The sequence below is a fragment of the Ictidomys tridecemlineatus genome, chromosome 2, assembly GCF_052094955.1.
Source record: "Ictidomys tridecemlineatus isolate mIctTri1 chromosome 2, mIctTri1.hap1, whole genome shotgun sequence".
In the NCBI taxonomy this organism is placed as follows: domain Eukaryota; kingdom Metazoa; phylum Chordata; class Mammalia; order Rodentia; family Sciuridae; genus Ictidomys; species Ictidomys tridecemlineatus.
The window spans coordinates 107559003-107579310 of record NC_135478.1 but is presented as its reverse complement, the minus strand read 5'-3'; the positions used below and the strand labels follow the sequence as shown (position 1 = coordinate 107579310).

Genomic DNA, 20308 nt, shown 5'->3' with positions numbered 1-20308 from the left:
ATTAATATTCAAAGCCACATAGAAGCTAGTGTATCAGTTTTATATAATAGGGAGCTATTATATTAACAAGTAATATTAGTCTTGAAGCCAAAGTTCAGCTACTATAATAGTTTAAGATGTTATGTTATTAATATTAACTTAATTTCCAGGAGCGCGCCACGTGGAGGTGTGTTGCTGCGGGTCTCAACATGGTGGGGTCTCCGTTCATTGTCCCATCCAGGCCGATTCTTTCGCTGAACCCACAGGAAGACGTCCAGTTTCAGAAGGAGGTGCAGCACGTCTGCCAGCGTGTAACCCAGCAAAAAAAGCAAGAAAAACTTATTCCTGGAGTAATTTTTGTGGGCCATCTGCCTCCAGCACTTTATGAAACCCAAATCAAAGCATATTTCTCCCAGTTTGGCACTATTACAAGATTTAGACTATCCAGAAGTAAAAAGACTGGAAATAGAAGAGGCTATGCCTTTGTGGAGTTTAAGTCTGAAGATGTTGCCAAGATAGTTGCTGAAACAATGAATAACTACCTTTTTGGTGAAAGACTCTTGGTGTGTCATTTTATGCCACCAGAAAAAGTACATAAAGAACTTTTTAAAGAGTGGAATGCTCCATTTTGTCAGCCATTGTATCCAGCCCGTGAAGTGGTATAATCGGAATCCAACATTTTTTCAAAAACTGCAAATGGAAGACGATTTAAAAAGAAAGAAAAATTGCTCAGGAAAAAATTAGCAGCAAAAGGAATTAATTATGATATTTCTTCATTGGTTTTATCATCCAGTAAGACCAAATATCCTTCAGATAAACCTACAAAGAAGAAAAAGTCTTCAGGCATAACAAAGAAGAAGAAGCGGGTTTCTAAAGGCACTGCTGCCACTCCTGAGAAGTCTATAGATAGCCAGAGCCCTACACCACAGTTTGTACACAAACATTGTTAGAGAAACGAAGTGGCGGGAATGGATGATGATAAAGATAATTAAATAGTTTTCAAGCAGCCTGTATATTAAAAAGTGTTCAACGTCTCTAGCAATTAGAAAAATTCAAATCAAAACTACTCTTAGATTTTGTCTCACTCTATCAGAATGGCAATCATCAAAAATACAGGAAACAATAAATATTGGTGAGGATGTGGCAAAAAAGGGAAATTCATACATTGCTGGTGTGCCAGGGACCAAAAGGGAGTTCTCCTTCAAAGAATAGCCTGACAGTTACAAGAAACAGCCCCCTAGGAGACATCTCGCCTGGGAGACACCCTGCAGCCATCCATCTCCCTGAGACACCCTGCAGCCATCCATCTCCCTGAGACATCCTGCGGCCATCTGTCTTCCTGAAACATCCTGCACTATCTCACCTTGTGAAGACTTCTAGCAACTGCCGATAAGAGAGCTCCCCACATCCCCAGCCCATAAATACCCCTGTGTGAACAATAAAAGTTTGCAGCTTGATCAGAACTTTTGTCTTGCTGTCACCCTTCGTGTCTCTTGTCCCTTCATTCCTCCCCATCTAGGTTCGCTGCCCACGTTGATGTGTCCTGCCAGTCGGGGCACTGGTGGGATTGAAAATTGGTACAACCACTATGGAAAGCAGTATGGAGATTCCTCAGAAAACTGGGAATCCAACCACCATTTGACCCAGCTATCTCACTCCTTGGTTTATACCCAAAGGATTAAAATCAGCATACTATAGTGATGCAGCCACATGGATGTAGTAGAGACTCCAATACCTAAATAGTCAGGGAAGAAAAGAAGAAGACAAAAACCAAGCAGTGATTCTGAACTTATTATATGAATATATATCTTCTGACAAAATGTGATGTTTTTTTTTTTTCTTACAGTGCCTGACTATATTTTACAAGGTACAACAAAATGTAACCATCAGTAGACTCAAAAGAGAAAACATACTGTTTGGAAAGCAATCAGTACTTTGGCCTTTTTGCCCCTTTGAAGTACCAGGGTACAGCAGAGTTTGCAGTGGTTGGGCTCACACTGCCTTTGCCCTGGTCTCAGTTTTCCTATCCCCTCTTTATTTTTCCTGTGTTAAAGGATCATTGTTAACTGTACATTTAACAACTAATCTGAAGTTATTTTTATCACCACCAAATAAAGACAGTCAATCCTGAAAAAAAAATATTAACTTAATTCAAAGGCCACTGGGCAGCTCCTATGTTAGTTTAGATGTTATACAATGGAAATATATATTAGTAAGAAAGCCTGTAGTGCAGTTCTTATATTACTGTTGGATACCACACTACAGAAATTATATTAATATTAAAGGCCACAGGGCAGGTATTACATAAATTTTAGATGCAATAGTATGAATATTATCATAGTTAGAAAACCAAAAAAAGGACCTATTATATTAGTTTTAGATGCTATATTTAGATATCATATATGTATAAAATGCCACAGGGCAGCTAATATATTAATATAAGATACTATAGTATGGATATTACATCAATGTTAAAAGCCATGGGCAGGTATTATATTGATTTGGATACTATAATATGGATATCATTTTACTGTTAAAGTATTATAGTGTGGCTATCTTATAATTATAATATTAATTTTAGATACTATAGTATGTATATTAACATAATATCCACAAGGCAGATATTAGTTTTACATGGTATATTATGGGAATAAGTATAGGTTACAGAACACATATTTTATCAGTTTTTGATAGTATAGTAGGAATGTTATATTAGTATTAAAGGCCACAGCATAGCTTTTATATCAAATTGATATGTTGCAATAGTTCTAAATATTAATTTATGAACGTTATATTATTATTAAAGTCCACAAGGCAGTTATTTATTAGTTTTAGATACTATTGAATGGATATTATATTCATATTTAAGGCCACAGGACAGATTATATTTGCTTTAGAACTCACAGCATGAATATAATTGAATGCAAAAATCAGCTATTATGGGCTGGGGATGTGGCTCAAGAGGTAATATGCTCACCTGGCATGCGTGGGGCTCTGGATTCGATTCTCAGCACCACATAAAAATAAAATAAAGATGTTGTGTCCACCAAAAACTAAAAAATAAATATTAAAAAAATTCTCTCTCTCTCTCTCTCTCTCTCTCTCTCTTTACAAAAAAATCAGCTCTTGTATTAGTATTACTTGCCTCAGGCCAAGTATTATATTCATTTTAGATGCCATGGTATTGATATCACATTCATGTCAAGGCCTCAGCACAGCTATTGCATTAGTTGTAGATGCTATCTTATGGGCATCATATTAGCATGAATGCAACATTGAAACAATTACATTGGTTCTGGGAGCCACACTATTAATATCATATTAATGTTAAAGGCCACAGAAAATTATTATATTAGTTTTTCAGGCCACAGTTTGGATAATATGTTAATAATAAAGGAAACAAGTCAGTTTTAATTAATTTGAGTTGCAGTAGGATCTACATCATATGAACACTAAAGTTCACAGTTCACAGGGGTTGCTCTGTGGCAGAGCACTTGCCTTGCAAGTGTGAGGCACTGGGTTTGATCCTAGCATCACATAAAAACAAATAAAAATATTGTATTAAATCCAAAACTTCAGTTATTATATTAGTCCATATACAACTAAAAAGTTTTTTAAATGGTGGGGGTTGGGGGGCTGGGGATGTAGCTCAGTAAAAAAAAGTGACTGGGAAGCCATTAGCAGCTTTTATATCAGTTTTAGAAAATATAGTTGGGTATCATAATGGTATTAAAGGTTACTGGACAGTTATTGTATTAATGATATATTCTACACTATGAATATCATACTAGCATTAAACACCATCATGTAGTTATTTTATTATTTTCAGGTGCTATGGTATGAATACTATATTAGTACTAAAGGCCACAGGACAGCTCTTATGCAAGTTTTAGATGCTATATATTGATATCACATTAGAACCAAAAGCCACAGAACAGCTATTATATCAGTTTTCAATGCAATATTATGTTTAATTTAACATATGATACAAAAGGCCTCAGAACAGGTATATCATAGGATGGACATAATAATAGTATTATGAACAGGTATATCACTATAGGATGGACATAATAATAGTATTAAACACAACAGGGCAGCTATTATATTACTTCTAGATGCTGCAATATAGATATCATATAAGCTATGAAGGCCACAGGGCAGATACTATATCAGTTTTATTTTTATTTTTATTTTTTATTTTTTTGGTACCAGGGATTGAACTCAGGGGAACATGACCACTGAGTCACATCCCAGCCCTATTTTATATTTTATTTAGAGACAGAGTCTCACTGAGTTGCTTAGCACATCACTTTTGCTGAATGAAGCTGGCTTTGAAATTATGATCCTCCTGTCTCAGCCTCCTGAGCCACTGGGATTACAGGCATGTGTCACTGCGCCTGGCCCTATGTCAGTTTTAGATGCTATATCATAGATATCATTTTAACATCAGAGGCCACAGAGCAGCTGTCATATCAATTTTAAATGCTATATTAGTCTTAAAGGACACAGAGCAGCCACTTTATCAGTTTTTGATGCTCTAGTATGGATATCATATCAGTATTGAAGGCCATGGAGCAGGAATTATAGCACTTTTAGATGTAACAGTATGGATATTGCATTAGTATTAAAAGCTATGGGGCAGTTATTATATTGACTTGAAATGCCATTATTTTATTTTATTAATTAATGGAATAATTTTATTATAAAAGGCTAAAATGCAGCTATTTTAATAGTTTTGGAAGATAGAGCATGGATATTATATTAACATTAAAGGCCGAAGGGAAGCTAGTATATTAATTTTACATGCTGTTCTGTATATCATAATAATATTAAAACCACAGGCAGTTATTATATTAGCTTAAGATGCAATAGGATGGATATTATATCAATATTAAAAGCCACAGGGCATGTATTATATTTCTTTCAGATGTTATACTATAGATATTATATTAATATTAAGGGTCACAGGGAAGCTAAGTAATATGTTTTAGATACTATGGATATGACGTTAGTATTAAAGACAACAGGGCATGGGCTGAGGTTGTGGCTCAGTGATAGAGCACTTTCCTAGCAAGTGTAGGGCCCTGGGTTCAACCCTCAGCACCGCATAAAAATAAATAAATAAAATAAAACAACAGGACAACTGTTATATTATTTACAATGATAAAGTATGGATACTACATTAAAACTATAGGCCACAGGGCTTCTATTTTATTAGTTTTAAATGCTGTAGTATGGATATCATAAAAGAATTGAAGGTCACAGAGCAAGTATTTTATTCATTTTAGATGCTATAGTATGGATTTCATATAGTATTAAAAGGCCACAGGGCAACTATCATTTAAATTTTAGGGGGCACAGTGTTGATATTACTAAAGACCATAGGGCAGCTAGTATATTAGCATTAGATGCTATATGTGGATATTGTATTAATATGAAAGGCCACAGGAGAGCTATAATATTACCTAAAGAGGCCACAGTATGGTTATAATATTAACAATAGTGTCACAGGCAGCTCCTACAGTACTTTAAGATGATGTAGTGGGGCTGGGGCTGGGGCTCAGTGGTAGAGCACTCATCTAGCATGGGCAAGGCACTGGGTTTGATCCTCAGTACCACATAAAAATAAATAAAATAAAGCCATTGTGCCCAATTACAACTAAAAAATACATATTTTTAAAAAGATGATGTAGTATACACACTGTATTAGTATTAAAGCCCAGCCAGGCAGTGGCACATGCCTATAATTCCAGTGAGTTAGGAAGCTAAGGCAGGAGGATTACAAGTTCAAGACCAGCCTCAGCCACTTAGTGAGTCCCCAAGTAATTTATCAAGACCCTGTGTCAAAATAAATTTTTAAAAAATCCAAAAAGGCGGGGGATAGAGTTAAATGCCCCTAGTTTTAATTTCTAGTACCAAAAGCAATGTATTAAATCCAAAATTTCAGTTATTATATTAGTTCTATATACTATACTATGTATATCCTATTAGTATTAAGCTATTATAGTCATTTTAGGTACTATAGTTCGGATATCATATTACTATTAAATGCCAGAGCTATAGGCATTTAGTTAAATTATATTAACTTTAGATGCTATAGTATGGATATCATAATAGTATCAAAATTCACAGGGCAGCTATTATATTACTTTTAGAAGACATAGTATAGAGATTTTATTAAATTTAAGGTTAAAGGTCATAGGGCTGATTTTATATCCATTTTAAATGCTGTATTATTGATATCATATTATATGGATATCATAATCAAGGCCATAGAGTAGCTATTATATTAATTTAAGATGCTATAATAAGGATGTCATATTGGTATTAAAAGATACAGGGCAGGGGCTGGGATTATAGCTCAGCAGTAGAGCGCTTGTCTAGCATGTGTGAGGCCCTGAGTTCAATCTTCAGCACCACATAAAAAAATAAATAAACAAAATAAAGGTATTGTGTCCAACTACTTCTATTATATCAGTTTTAGATGCAATCATATGGGTATTACATTAGTGGCTACAGGGCAGATATTATATTAGCTTGAGATGCTATAGCATGGATATTAATTTGGTATAAAAGACTACAGGGCATCTATTATATCAGTTTTGTGCCAATCACCACCCATTCCTGAGTCACCATGCCATTCAGCACCCACCATGTCACCAAAGCAGCCCTTCTTAAGCTGAAGCTTGTAGACTCACCCTGCTGCTTTCTTCCTCTCCTTTTCTGTATTCTTCCTCTCCCTTTCTGCTCTCTTCCTCTCCTTTTCTGCTCTCTTCCTCTCCTTTTCTTCCCCTTCAGGCAGCTCCCCAATAAAATCTCTTGGTTGAATTTCCATCTTGAGTGAGTCACTTGCCTTTCATTGGATATAGTTTGGATATTTTATTAACATTAGAGGTCACAGGGAAGTTATTATATTAATTTTAAATGCTGTGTATGAGTAATGTAATAGTATTTAAACCTCAGGGCAGTTATTATATTAGTTATACTTGCTATAGTATGAATATTACATCAATATTAAAGCCTCATAGCAGCTATTATATTAATGTAGATGCTGTAGTATGGATATTATACTAATATGAAAGGCTAGAGGAGAGCTATACAATCCTATTATACAGCCACAGTATGCATATATTAATACTAAATGCCACAGAGACATTTTTACAGTACTGCAAAATGCTACAGTAAACATACTACATTAGTATTAAAGGCTAAAGTTTAGTTACTAGTTTTAGATACTAAAATATATTTATATAGTTTTATGGATATCATAATAGTATTGGCAGCTATTATATCAGATTCAGATGCTATATTATGGAGAATTTATAAATATTAATGGCCAAAGGGCAGCTATCTTATCAGTTTTAGATACCAAAACAAGTCATCAAATTAGTATTAATGGCTGCAGGACAACAATTATATTAGTATTAAGACCACAGGGGAGATATTATATCCATTTTAGATGATAGAGTGTATATATTGTATCAAGGCTACAGGGCAGCTATTATATCAGTTTTAGATGCTGCACTAAACAGTTTTAGATGTTCTACTAGTATGATATCATATTAGTATTAAAGGCATCATGGCAAATATTTTAGGTGATGTAGTATGTATATTATTTAGTGTTAAGACTACAGTACAGCTATTATATTAATTCAGATACCACAGTATGATGTTATACTAATATTAAAGGTCACAGGGCAGCTATTTTATCAGCTTAAGATGACATAATATAAATATCATATTAGTATTATGTTAAGGTTCAGTATGCTTGTTGAAGCCCCCTAAAGCTCAAGGTTGTGCAAAAGCAGTGGCTGAGACAAAGGTCAGCTGAAGGCAAGCCAAGCTAGGAGGAGAAAATGTTCTCTTCCCCTTATCTTAAGTCACAAGCTTTGCATACCTGGGCCAACAGGGAGAGGCTCTTGGCATACTTAGCCTGGGAACAGTACATAGTAAAGAAACACATGTAGCTTTAGGGGATTAGATAAACTCTATAAAGGAACTCTTGGCTTTACTGTGCAAATAAACAGGAATGATCAGAGTTTAGCTTTGTGTATTTGCTGAAGCATGTTATTAGGGCAATGTGGGCAAAGTGTAACTAAAGAATTGTTTGCCTTATGTCAAGAAGTGTATAAAAGGAGCTGAGAAATAAACGTCAGCATGCAGTTGCATTTGCTGCCTTTGCTCTGCATCCCCTGTGTCCTGATTTCTTCGCGACCCTTACCCAGGGACCCGAACGCACTAGACGTTCACAGTATTATATATATTATATTCTTAAAGGCCACAGGGCAGCTCTTATATTAGCTTTGGATACTATAGGATGGATATTTTGTTAGTTTTTAAGACCTCAGAGCAGCCATTATATCAGTTTTAGATGTGCTAGCATGGATATCATATTAGTATTAAAGGCCCAGGTTAAGAATTATGTCACTTTTAGATGTTCAAATATGCATAACATGTTAGTATTAAAGTCAACATGACAGTTGATATATTAATTTCAATAGCATAGCATAAATATCATTAGTTTAATGGCTACAAAGCAGATATTATACTAGCTTAATGTACTATAATAAAAATATCATGCTAATATTTTTTAAATTTTTTATTAGTTATTGATGCACCTTTATTCATTTATTTGTTTATATGTGGACCTTTATTCATTTATTTTTGTTTATATGAGAATCAAACCCAGTGCCTCACACATGCTAGACAAGCATGCTACCACTGAGCCACAACCCCAGCTAGCATGCTAATGTTAAAGGCCACAGAGTACCTGTTTATCAGTTTTAGATTCTATATCAGGTATATTAAATATTAAAATCCGCCAGAGAGTTATTATAATGCTTTCACAGGTTGTAGAAAATGTGTCACATTCATATTAAAGGTCACAGGATATCTATTACATTGGTTTTAGAGGCCATAATATGGATATCATATTAGTTTTAAAAGCTACAGGGGAGCTATTATATTAGTTTTAGATGCCATAGTATGGATATCACATTAGATTTAAAGGCCACAGCCCAGCTACTATATTCATTTTAGGTAGTATAGTTTGGATAGCATATTAGTATTAAAGGCCTCTAATAGCTCTGATATCTGTCTTTGATGCTATAATATGAAAATTGTATTAATAGTAAATGCCACAGAGCAGCTATTTTATCAGTTTTCCATGCCATATTATGGAGATCATATCAATAACAAAGATCACAGGACAGCTATCGTATTAGATTTAGAGGTCATAATATAGATGATATATTAATAGTGAAGTCTGGGCTAGGGTTATGGCTCAGCAGTAGTGCACTTGCCTGGCATGCATGAGGCACTGGGTTCAAGTCTCAGCACCACATATAAATAAATAAAGGTCAATCAAAGAATATTTTTTAAAAATAGTGAAGCTATAGGGAAACTATTATATTAGTTTTACATGTTATCACAAGGTAATTATATTAATATTAAAGGGCAGAGGGAAGCTATAGGATGGATATAATATCTGTATTGGAAGGCCACAGGACAGCTTTTAAAATAATTTCAGGGACCATAATTTTTATATCATATTAATATTAAAGGATACAGGGCAGGGGCTGGGGTTGTGACTCAGTGGTAGAGCACTTGCCTGGCATGCATAATGCAATGGATTTGATCCTCAGTATCACATAAAAATAAATTTAAAAAATAAAAGTATGCGTTCATCTATAACTTTAAAAAATATTTTTAAAAGGCCACAGGGCAGGCTGGGGTTGTGGCTTGGTGGTAGAGTGCTTGCCTAGCACATGTGAGGCACTGGATTTGATCATCAGCACCACACAAAAATAAACAAATTATGGACTGGGTTTGTGGCTCAGTGGTAAAGCACTCACTTAACACATGTGAGGACCTGGGTTCAATCCTCAGTTCCACCTAAAATAAATAAATAAATAAATAAAGGTATCATGTCCATCTACAACTAAAAAAAAAATTTTAAAGGCCATAGGGCATGTATTATATTAGTTTTAGATGCTAAATTATGGATATTATGTTAATATAAAAGGTCACAGGGCATCTATTTTATTATATTTAAAAGCTATCCTATTAATGTCATTAGTATTAAAGATCATAGGGCAACTATTATAATATTTTAAGTACTAGAGAGCATAACATGTTAGTATTGAAGGCCACAGAAAGCTATTATATTAGATTTAGAGTCCACTGTATGGATATTACCTTAGTATGTAAGGCCATAGTGTCACTATAGTATCAGTGTCTGATGCTGTATTATGTATTTTATATTAAAATTAAAGGCCACAGTGCAGCTATTATATCAGTTTTAGAGGCTGTCATATAGATGCACATTTGAATTAAAGAGCAGAGGTCAGCTATTATATTAGCATTAGGTGCTATAGTATAAACATCATTTTAGTATTAGAGGCAAAAGTACATGAATTAGTTTAAGATGCTATATGTGGATATTACATTAATATAAAAAACACAGGAGATCTATTGTATTAGATGAGACAGTATGTATGTTACATTAGTATTAAAGGCTATCAGACAGCTACTATGTTAGATTGGGATGTTTTGATATAGATATCACATTACTGTAAAAGACCAAAAAGCAGTTATTATATTAGAACTAAATGCTATAGTGTGCATTTTATATTAGCATTAGAGACCAAAGGTCAACTATTACATTTGTTTTGGATATATTTTGGATATTATATTAATATGAAAGACCACAAGACAGCTAATATATTAGCTGTTATATTAAAGGTTTCAGGGAAGTTACTATATGTTTTATGTGCTTGAGTATGAAAATTACATAAGTATTAAAGGCCAAAGCTCAGATATTATATTAGTTTTTAGATGCAACAGTATGTATATCATATTAAGATTATAATATATTACAAGATCACAAGGCAGCTATTATATTAGTATTGAATGCTATAGTATAACTGTAATATTCATATAAAGACCACAGAGCAACTATTATAATTATTTTCAATGCTTTAGTATGGATATTATAATAGTTTTAAAGCCACAAGGATGTCATTATATTAGTTATAGAGGGTATAGTATAAATATCTTTAGTATTAAAACCACTGGGTATGGGAGACCACTCTGAATGATTCATATCTTCCATTCCAGAATAGAGAAGCCTTGACCATCACTGCATCTCATAGTGACCTGGATATTTCCCTGGTCCCAGAAGTTTGAGGATGTGTTTTCAGACATAGGTGTGTCACCCTATAGCCCCTTGGGTCAAATTTATATTTATATATTTGTATATTTAAATATATATATTTATACACTTACCTGTCCTTTGTAACCCTGCCCCTTCTGAACTTTTCTGGATGGAACTTTCTAAGAATAAGGGTCCCCCCAATAAAAGCCCACTTCTAAATGTGCTCACTCTCTCTCATGACTTTTCCTTACTCTCCCATTTGGGGAGCTTGAGGCCAAGAGTGGAGGAGATGTCCTGAAGCTTGTTTAAAGGTAAAGTGTGTGTCTGTATTTTATTTAGTGTCCCTGGAAATTCACATGAGTGACCTTGAATTCAGCTGCAGCAACTGGATACCTATTATATTAGTTTTAGATGCTATAGTATGGATATTATTATTATTAAATACCACAAGGCATCTATTATAATATTTTAGGTACCATAGTGCATAACATATTAGCATTGAAGTCCACAGAAAACTATTATATTAATTTTAGAGGCCTCAGTATAAATATTATATTAGTATCAAATGCCACAAGGCAGCTATAATATCAGTTTTACATGCTACATTATGGGTTTTATATTACTATTAAAGGCCAAAGGGCAGCTATTATGCCAGTTTTTGATGCTATAGTATGAATACAATATTAGTATTAGCAGGCCAAAGAACAGCTATTACATTAGTTTGAGAGGTCACAGTATTAATATTATATTAATGTTAAAGGCTACAAAGCAATTATTACACTAGTTTTACATGCTATGATGTAAATATTATAATTGTTATAGGTTACAGGGCTGCTACTTTATTAGCTTTATATGCTATAGTAAGGATATTACATTAGTAGTAAATTTCAAAGGGCAGGTGTTATATTGGAATTAGATTTCAGCATGTACATATTACATTAGTATTAAAGTCCACAGGGCAGCTGTTATAGTAGTTTAAGGCCATGCATGTATATTATATTAATATTAAACATCAAAGATCAGCTATTATATTAGTTTCAGATTGTATATTATAAATACCACATTATTATGAAAAACCACAGGACAGCTATTACATCAGGTTTAGATGCTATACTATAGAGATTTTTTAGCACTAAAGTCCACTGGGCAGATATTAAATAAGTCTTAGATGCTATAATATGGATATTTCACTAACAAAAGTGTTAATATTATATTAATGTTAGAGGCCACAATGTAGATATTGTATTAGTATTACAGGCCACAGTTTGGACATTGCATTAATATTGAAAATCACAGGGCAGTCATTATATTACTATGAGGGCACAGTGTACATATTTCATTACTGTTAGAGAGTATGATTCTGATATTATATTAGCATCTAAGGCCACCATATGAATATTATATTACTGTTAGAGGTCATAGTATGGATATTACATTAATATTAGAGGCCACAGTGTAGACATTATGCTAATGTTAAAGATGATAGGACTGAATGTAATATAGCTATGGGTACTATATTACTACAGAGGCCACATGTGGACATGTTAGTATCAAAAGTCACTATGGATAATGCATTAGCATTAGAGGCTGCATATAAATAACATGTTAGCACTATCACATCGCCATATCAGTAGCATGTTACCACCAAGTCTGGGAAGGTGACACGCCCTCTGGTGGTGGCTGGGACTCAATTCAGGACACTGCAGTTCAGAGGTGCATTCGTGTCTCCTCCTAGCGTTCCTGGGAAATAGATGAACTTCAGTACTGTATCCAGATTATTCAAGGCCAATTTTGGAAATTCAAACAAAAATGAAACCCATTAAACACTATTTGTCAAAAAGTGGTGATTGAACAAGCTTTTGGAAACTATATTCAGTGAAATGAATGTATATGCAAACCAAAATTTCCACAAAAATTGACTCATAATCTTCATAACTAAACTTTGAAAAAAAATTAAACAGAAACAGAAGAAAATCCATGTAATCTTAGAGAGTGGTAACAGTGTGTGTGTGTGTGTGTGTGTGTGTGTGTGTGTTCATTCTGGAACTGGAGATCAAATGCAGGGCTGCACACATGTTAGACAACCTCAGCTACATAAAACCTCAGCTACATCCCTAGCCCTTGGTGATGTTTTAACACACAATACTAAAAGTAAATTGACAGAAGAAAATATTGATAGCATGGACTTTATGAAATTTTACCAAGTGTGGTGTTGCATGCCAAGAATCCCAACTACTCAAAAGGCTGAGGCAGAGAGATTACAAATTTAAGGCCAGCCTGAGAGATTTTTAAAGGGATGGGGTATAGCTCAGTGGTAGAGCACTTGCCTGGTATATGTGAGGCCCTGGGTTCAAATTAAATTTTATTCTCTGTGAAAGAATTAAATTTTATACTCTGTGAAAGAACAAAAAGAAAAGCTATAGACTGAGATAACTATTTACAATATGCAATTCTCTTGTGCCTCTTGTGAAGAAGCATACCAGATAACTAAGGCAGACAAAGCCATCAAGGAGGTGAAGCTAACTCCCTGATCCTTAAGTGTGGGCCCTGTATAATGACTTCCTCCAGAAAACACAATATGGACATGCATAGAACATTAACTCCACAGAGAGAAACTTGAAAGGCACTACCTCAGCCAGGTGAACCCAGTAAGTACTAACACAGCATTCACCTTGAGGGTCTGAAATGACAAAGTAGCTGTCCACCTCTGTGACCTGCTTCCCTAAGACTCACAGCCCCGGGCTAAACAAGAGAAAAACAAGGAAACATGAAAGGCACTCCCCCAGCCAGCTGAGCACACTCAGTACTAATATGGCATTCACCTTGAGGGCTTGAGATGACAGAGCAGCTCTCCACTTCTGTGACTGCTTCCCCCAGACACATGGCTTAAGTCTAAATGTGAGGAAAAACAAGTAAACCCCAAAGTAGAACAATCTAAAAGATACCTGACAGGTCCTCCCCATGGTACCGAGGTCACTGGAACAAGGAAGTTCAGAGAAACTGTCAGCCCAAGAGGAGGCTACAGAGACATGTTGACTGGATGTCATTTGAGGTCCTGGACAGGGTCCTGGAACAGGAAGAGGCAAAACTGAGAATCCAAAGGAAATACAACTTCAGTTAATTATAGCATACTAGTGTTTATTCTTCATGACAAATGGTCTAAGATGTTAATACATCTGAGATAGTGCACATAAGTCATCACAAGGGAAAAATCAGGTTGAGACTTTCTTTGAAATTTCTGTATAAAGATAAAGATACTCAAGTAAAACTTTAAACGTGGCTACATTTCCAGGCTGGGGTTGTGGCTCTGCGGTAGAGTGTCACCTAGCATACACAAGGCATTGGGTTCAATCCTCAGCACCACATAAATGTAAAATAAAGATACTGTATCCACCTAAAACTAAAAAATAAATAAATAAACATGGCTACATTTTCAGAAACACCTGTTTTTTTAATTATTTGTATAGTTAGTTACTGGTAAATGGCACTATTAGCTAGTTCTGTATTTTATTATGAACACAAATTTATTATAACATAAAAATCCAATAACTCAAGCTAATATTTAATTCAAGACAAGTGCCTCTGTTATGTTCTGTGTTGAAGTAAAAACACGTGTAAATTTGTTATATTTTTATGCTGTCACTAGGTACTTTTAAAAACTTCATCACTTTAGAGGAAAAAATGATATTCTATTTTAGCTCATGGCCAAATTTTATCAAAAGATCCACTTTATAAAAATACATGTTCCAATGGCAAATTGACTCACTTCAACTTTGGATTAGTTATCCCAAAGAATCCTTGTCTCTATTTTGTTTCTATGCATGCACTTTAGCAATAATAAAATAAAATATTTTCCCTGGACAAATAGTCAAATAAAAGAAAAAGGTAACTGCCACAACATTATGTATTTACATATATTTCTTCCAGATTTAGATGAAATTATTCTAAGAAAAAATTTTAATATCAACTATTATATTGCATGATTTCTTTTTTTTACTTTTATTTATTTTTATGTGGTTTTGAGGATTGAACTCAGGGCTTCCCACACACTAGGCAAGCTGAGCCACAACCCCAAATGTTTTTTTAATATTTATTTTTTAGTTGTACACAGTACCTTTATTTTATTTTTATGTGGTGCTGAGGATAAGACCCAGGGCCTTGCACATGATAGGCAAGTGCTCTACCTCTGAGCCACAACCCCAGTCCCCTGCATGATTCTTTTTTTTAAAATATTTATTTTTTAGTTATAGGTGGACACAATATCTTTATTTTTATGTGGTGCTGAGGATTGAACCCAGTGCCTCACACATGATAGGTGAGTACTCTACCTCTGAGCCACAACCCCAGTCCCCCCTGCATGATGATTTTTTTTATAGGGAGAGAAAGAGAGAGAGAGAGAGAATTTTAATATTTAATTTTTAGTTTTTGGTGGACACAACATCTTTGTATGTGTGCTGAGGATCGAACCGGGCCGCACGCATGCCAGGTGAGCGTGCTACTGCTTGAGCCACATCCCCAGCCCTGCATGATCTTAAAATCACTGTAGATGAAGTTTCCTTAGGACTCAAGTCATTACAATGTGTAAAGACAAGTCAATAGCTGAGTTTTGTAATTAAAAAATATTTTTACTAAAAATAAATTTTTTAAACAGACATTTTCTTTTCTACTTTTCAATTTAGAAAGCATATCCCTATGTCTTATTAAAGTTCTACATTTGTTTATTTATTTTTATGCGGTGCTGAGAATCAAAGCCAATGCCTCATGCATGTAAGTACTAGAGTAAGTACTCTACCACTGAGCAACATCCCCAGCCCTTAAAGTTTTACATTTATAAAAAGTTAGTTCTTTTATTCATTGCAAGCAAGGGATTGGGTCTTCTGATGAGCATGATGCTTTGTATATTGCCAGGAATTCTTGTTGGAGAACTCTATTTGTGTTTTGTATCTGTGAAAAGTATCACTTGTTAATATACCATTATGTTTTGAGTTCAGAAATTTGAATTTATTCTTTTGAGGTTATATGTTTATTATCACTTAGAGTTATTTCATGTGAAATGCCATAATTACATTTTAGCCTAATGTTTGTGCCCCTATGTGCTTATAAGTTGGCTTTTAGAGCAGAGTTGAGTATTTTGCATATCTGCTGGGTTTATTAGAAAAGTACATACATTTTTATCATATTTAAAATGTTATCAAGACACATCGCCCAGGTTGGGGGAGGGGCAGAGCCGCCGCATGCTTGCAAGGTAGGTGGACCTGCGACTCACCGGCAGAACAGGCCCAGTGGCAGAACAGGCCCAGTGGCCTGCGGAGGGGCAGAGCTGCCCCCCCCCGCGCCTGCAAGGTAGGCGGAACTGCGACCACCAACAGAATAGGCCCAGAGGCCTGAGGAGGGGCGGAGCCGCCAATGGTGCCTGCAAGGTAGGTGAACCTGTGACCCACTGGCAGAACAGGCCCAGCAGCCCCACCAGCGTGGTAGACACATCACCCCAGGTGGGGGAGGGGCAGAGCCGCCGCCCGCGCCTGCAAGGTAGACAGACCTGCAACCAACAGACAGAACAGACCCAGCGGCCCACACCTCCAAGGTAGGCAGAACTGAAACCCACCAGCAGAACAAGCCCAGCAGCCTGCAGAGGGGCAGAGCCGCTGCTCACACCTGCAAGGTAGGCGGAACTTTGACCACCGACAGAACAGGCCCAGTGGACTGCCGGCATGGTAGGCACATTGCCCCAATTGGAGGAGGGGCAGAGCCGCCGCCCACGCCTGCGAGGGAGACTTTGCAACTATACAAGAGCAATATAAATATATAGGGGAAAATTCAATAACACAACAGTTTCACCAAGCAGAAAGAAACGCGAACAGTATGAAAAGAAAAGGAAAGAAAGGACCACAAGCAATGCAGGTCAATTCAACGTTAGAAGAGGTAATATCTGCAGCAGATTAAATGTCAGATAAAGAAATCAGGATATACATGCTTCAGATGATCTGGAGTCTCAAGGAAGACATTAGACAGCAAAAGCAGACAATGAAAGATCACTTCGACAATGAATTACATAAACAAATCCAATAAGCAAAAGATCAACTATATAGGGAGATAGAGGTTATAAAAAACAAACAAACAGAAATCCTAGAAATACAGGAAGCAATAAACCAACTTAAAAACTCAATTGATAATACTATCAGCAGAGTACAACACTTAGAAGATAGAACATCAGACAATGAAGACAAAGTATTTCAACTTGAAAAGAACATAGACAGCTCAGCAAGACTGTTAAGAAACCATGAGCAGAACATCCAAGAAATATGGGATAACATAAAGAGACCAAACTTAAGAGTCATTGGGATACAGGAAGGTATAGAGGTCCAAACCAAAGGAATGAGCAATCTATTCAATGAAATAATATGAGAAAACTTCCCAACTTGAAGAATGAGACAGAATCCCAAATCCTAGAAGCCTACAGGAGGCCAAATGTGCAAAATCATAAGAGATCCACATCTAGACACATTACAATGAAGATGCCCAACATACAGAATAAGGAGAGAATTTTAAAAGCTACAAGAGAAAGGAAGCAGATTACATTTAGGGGTAAACCAATCAGGATAACAGCTGATCTTTCAACACAGACTCTGAAAGCAAGAAGATCCTGGAATAACATATTTCAAACACTGAAAGAAAATGGGTTCCAACCAAGAATTGTGTATCCAGGGAAATTAAGCTTCAGGATGGAAGATGAAATTAAAACCTTCCACGATAAACAAAAGTTAAAAGAATTTGCAGCTAGAAAAACCATCTCTCCAAAAAATCCTCAGCAAAACATTACAGGAAGAGGAAATGGAAACTAACAATGAAAACCAACAGTGGGAGGTAGTACAGTAAAGGGGGGAAAAATAATCAAAGAGGAAAACAAACCATGTTTAGTAACATAAATAAACAAATATGGCTGGAAGAACAACCCATATCTCAATAATAACCCAAAATGTTAATGGCTTAAACTCACCAATTAAGAGACACAGGCTAGTAGAATGGATCACAAAACAAGATCCAACAATATGCTGCCTACAGGAGACGCATTTGATAGGAAAAGACATACATAGACTGAAGGTGAAAGGTTGGGAAAAATCATATCACTCATATGGACTTCAGAAACAAGCAGGAGTGTCCATACTCATATCAAATAAAATAGATTTCAAGCCAAAGTTAATCAAAAGGGATAAAGAGGGACACTACATACTGCTGAAGGGAATCATACACCAACAAGACATAACAATCATAAATATATATGCCCCAAACAATGGTGCAGCTATGTTCATCAAAAAAACTCTTCTCAAGTTCAAGAGTCTAATAAATCATCATACAATAATCATGGGAGTCTTCAACACACCTCTCTCACCACTGGACAGATCTTCCAAACAAAAGTTGAATAAGGAAACTATAGAACTCAATAGCACAATTAAGAACCTAGACTTAATTGACATATATAGAATATACTACCCAACAATAAGCAGTTACACTTTTTTCTCAGCAGCACATGGATCCTTCTCAAAAATAGATTATATATTATGTCACAAGGCAACTCTTAGACAATATAAAAAAGTAGAGATAATACCATGCATCTTATCTGATAATAATGGAATGAAACTAAAAATCAATGATAAAAGAAGGAAGGAAAAATCATGCATCACTTGGAGAATGAACAATAGGTTACTGAATGATCAATGGGTTATAGAAGACATCAAGGAGGAAATTAAAAAATTCTTAGAGATAAATGAAAACACAGATACAACATATTGGAATCTATGGGATACATTGAAAGCAGTTCTAAGAGGAAAATTCATTGCTTGGAGTTCATTCCTTAAAAAAAGAAAAAACCAACAAATAAATGATCTCATACTTCATCTCAAAATCCTAGAAAAAGAAGAGAAAAACAACAGCAAAAGAAGTAGAAGGAAAGAAATAATTAAAATCAGAGCTGAAATTAATGAAATCAAAACAAAAGAAACAATTGAAAAAATTGACAAAACTAAAAGTTGGTTCTTTGAAAAAATAAATAAAATTGACAGACCCTTAGCCATGCTAATGAAGAGAAGAAGAGAGAGAACTCAGATTAATAGCATACGGGATGAAAAAGGCAATATCACAACAGACACTTCAGAAATACAGAAGATAATCAGAAATTATTTTGAATCCTTATACTCCAATAAAATAGAAGATAGTGAAGGCATTGATAAATTTCTTAAGTCATATGATCTGCCCAGATTGAGTCAGCAGGATATAAACAACCTAAACAGACCAATATCAATTGAGGAAATAGAAGAAACCATCAAAAGACTACTAACTAAGAAAAGCCCAGGACCAGATGGGTATAGAGCAGAGTTTTACAAAACATTTAAAGAGGAACTAATATCAATACTTTTCAAGCTATTCCAGGAAATAGAAAAAGAGGGAGAACTTCCAAATTCATTCTATGAGGCCAACATCACCCTGATTCCTAAACCAGACAAAGACTCTTCAAAGAAAGAAAACTACAGACCAATATCTCTACTAAATCTAGGTGCAAAAATCCTCAATAAAATTCTGGCGAATCGGATACAAAAACATATCAAAAAAATTGTGCACCATGATCAAGTAGGATTCATCCCTGGGATGCAAGGCTGGTTCAATATACAGAAATCAATAAATGTTATTCACCACATCAATAGTATTAAAAATAAGAACCATATGATCATCTCGATAGATGCAGAAAAAGCATTCGACAAAGTACAGCATCCCTTTATGTTCAAAACTCTAGAAAAACTAGGGATAACAGGAACATACCTCAATATTCTAAAAGCAATCTATGCTAAGCCTCAGGCTAGCATCATTCTGAATGGAGAAAAATTAAAGGCATTCCCTCTAAAATCTGGAACAAGATAGGGATGCCTTCTCTCACCACTTCTGTTCAACATAGTTCTCGAAACACTGGCCAGAGCAATTAGACAGATGAAAGAAATTAAAGGCATAAAAATGGGAAAAGAAGAACTTAAATTATCACTATTTGCAGCTGACATGATTCTATACCTAGCAGACCCAAAAGGGTCTACAAAGAAACTATTAGAGCTAATAAATGAATTCAGCAAAGTGGCAGGATATAAAATCAACACGCATAAATCAAAGGCATTCCTGTATATCAGCAAC

General features: G+C 35.2%; 1 non-coding gene and 1 pseudogene across 1 annotated transcript in view; one reads left to right on the top strand and one right to left on the bottom strand.

Annotated features, from left to right (window-relative positions):
* Window positions 1-151: 151 nt before the first annotated feature.
* On the top strand, window positions 152-1442 carry LOC101968949 (MKI67 FHA domain-interacting nucleolar phosphoprotein pseudogene; annotated as a pseudogene).
* Window positions 1443-12555: 11113 nt separating this feature from the next.
* The window catches only part of LOC101968667 (uncharacterized), a 36344-nt gene continuing 28591 nt past the window's right edge, over window positions 12556-20308 (bottom strand). The window contains exons 2-3 of the transcript XR_013434949.1: window positions 14080-14201; window positions 12556-12874 (exon numbers count right to left, since the gene is read on the bottom strand). This is a non-coding gene — a transcript (uncharacterized LOC101968667). The remainder of the gene's footprint in view (window positions 12875-14079; window positions 14202-20308) is intronic.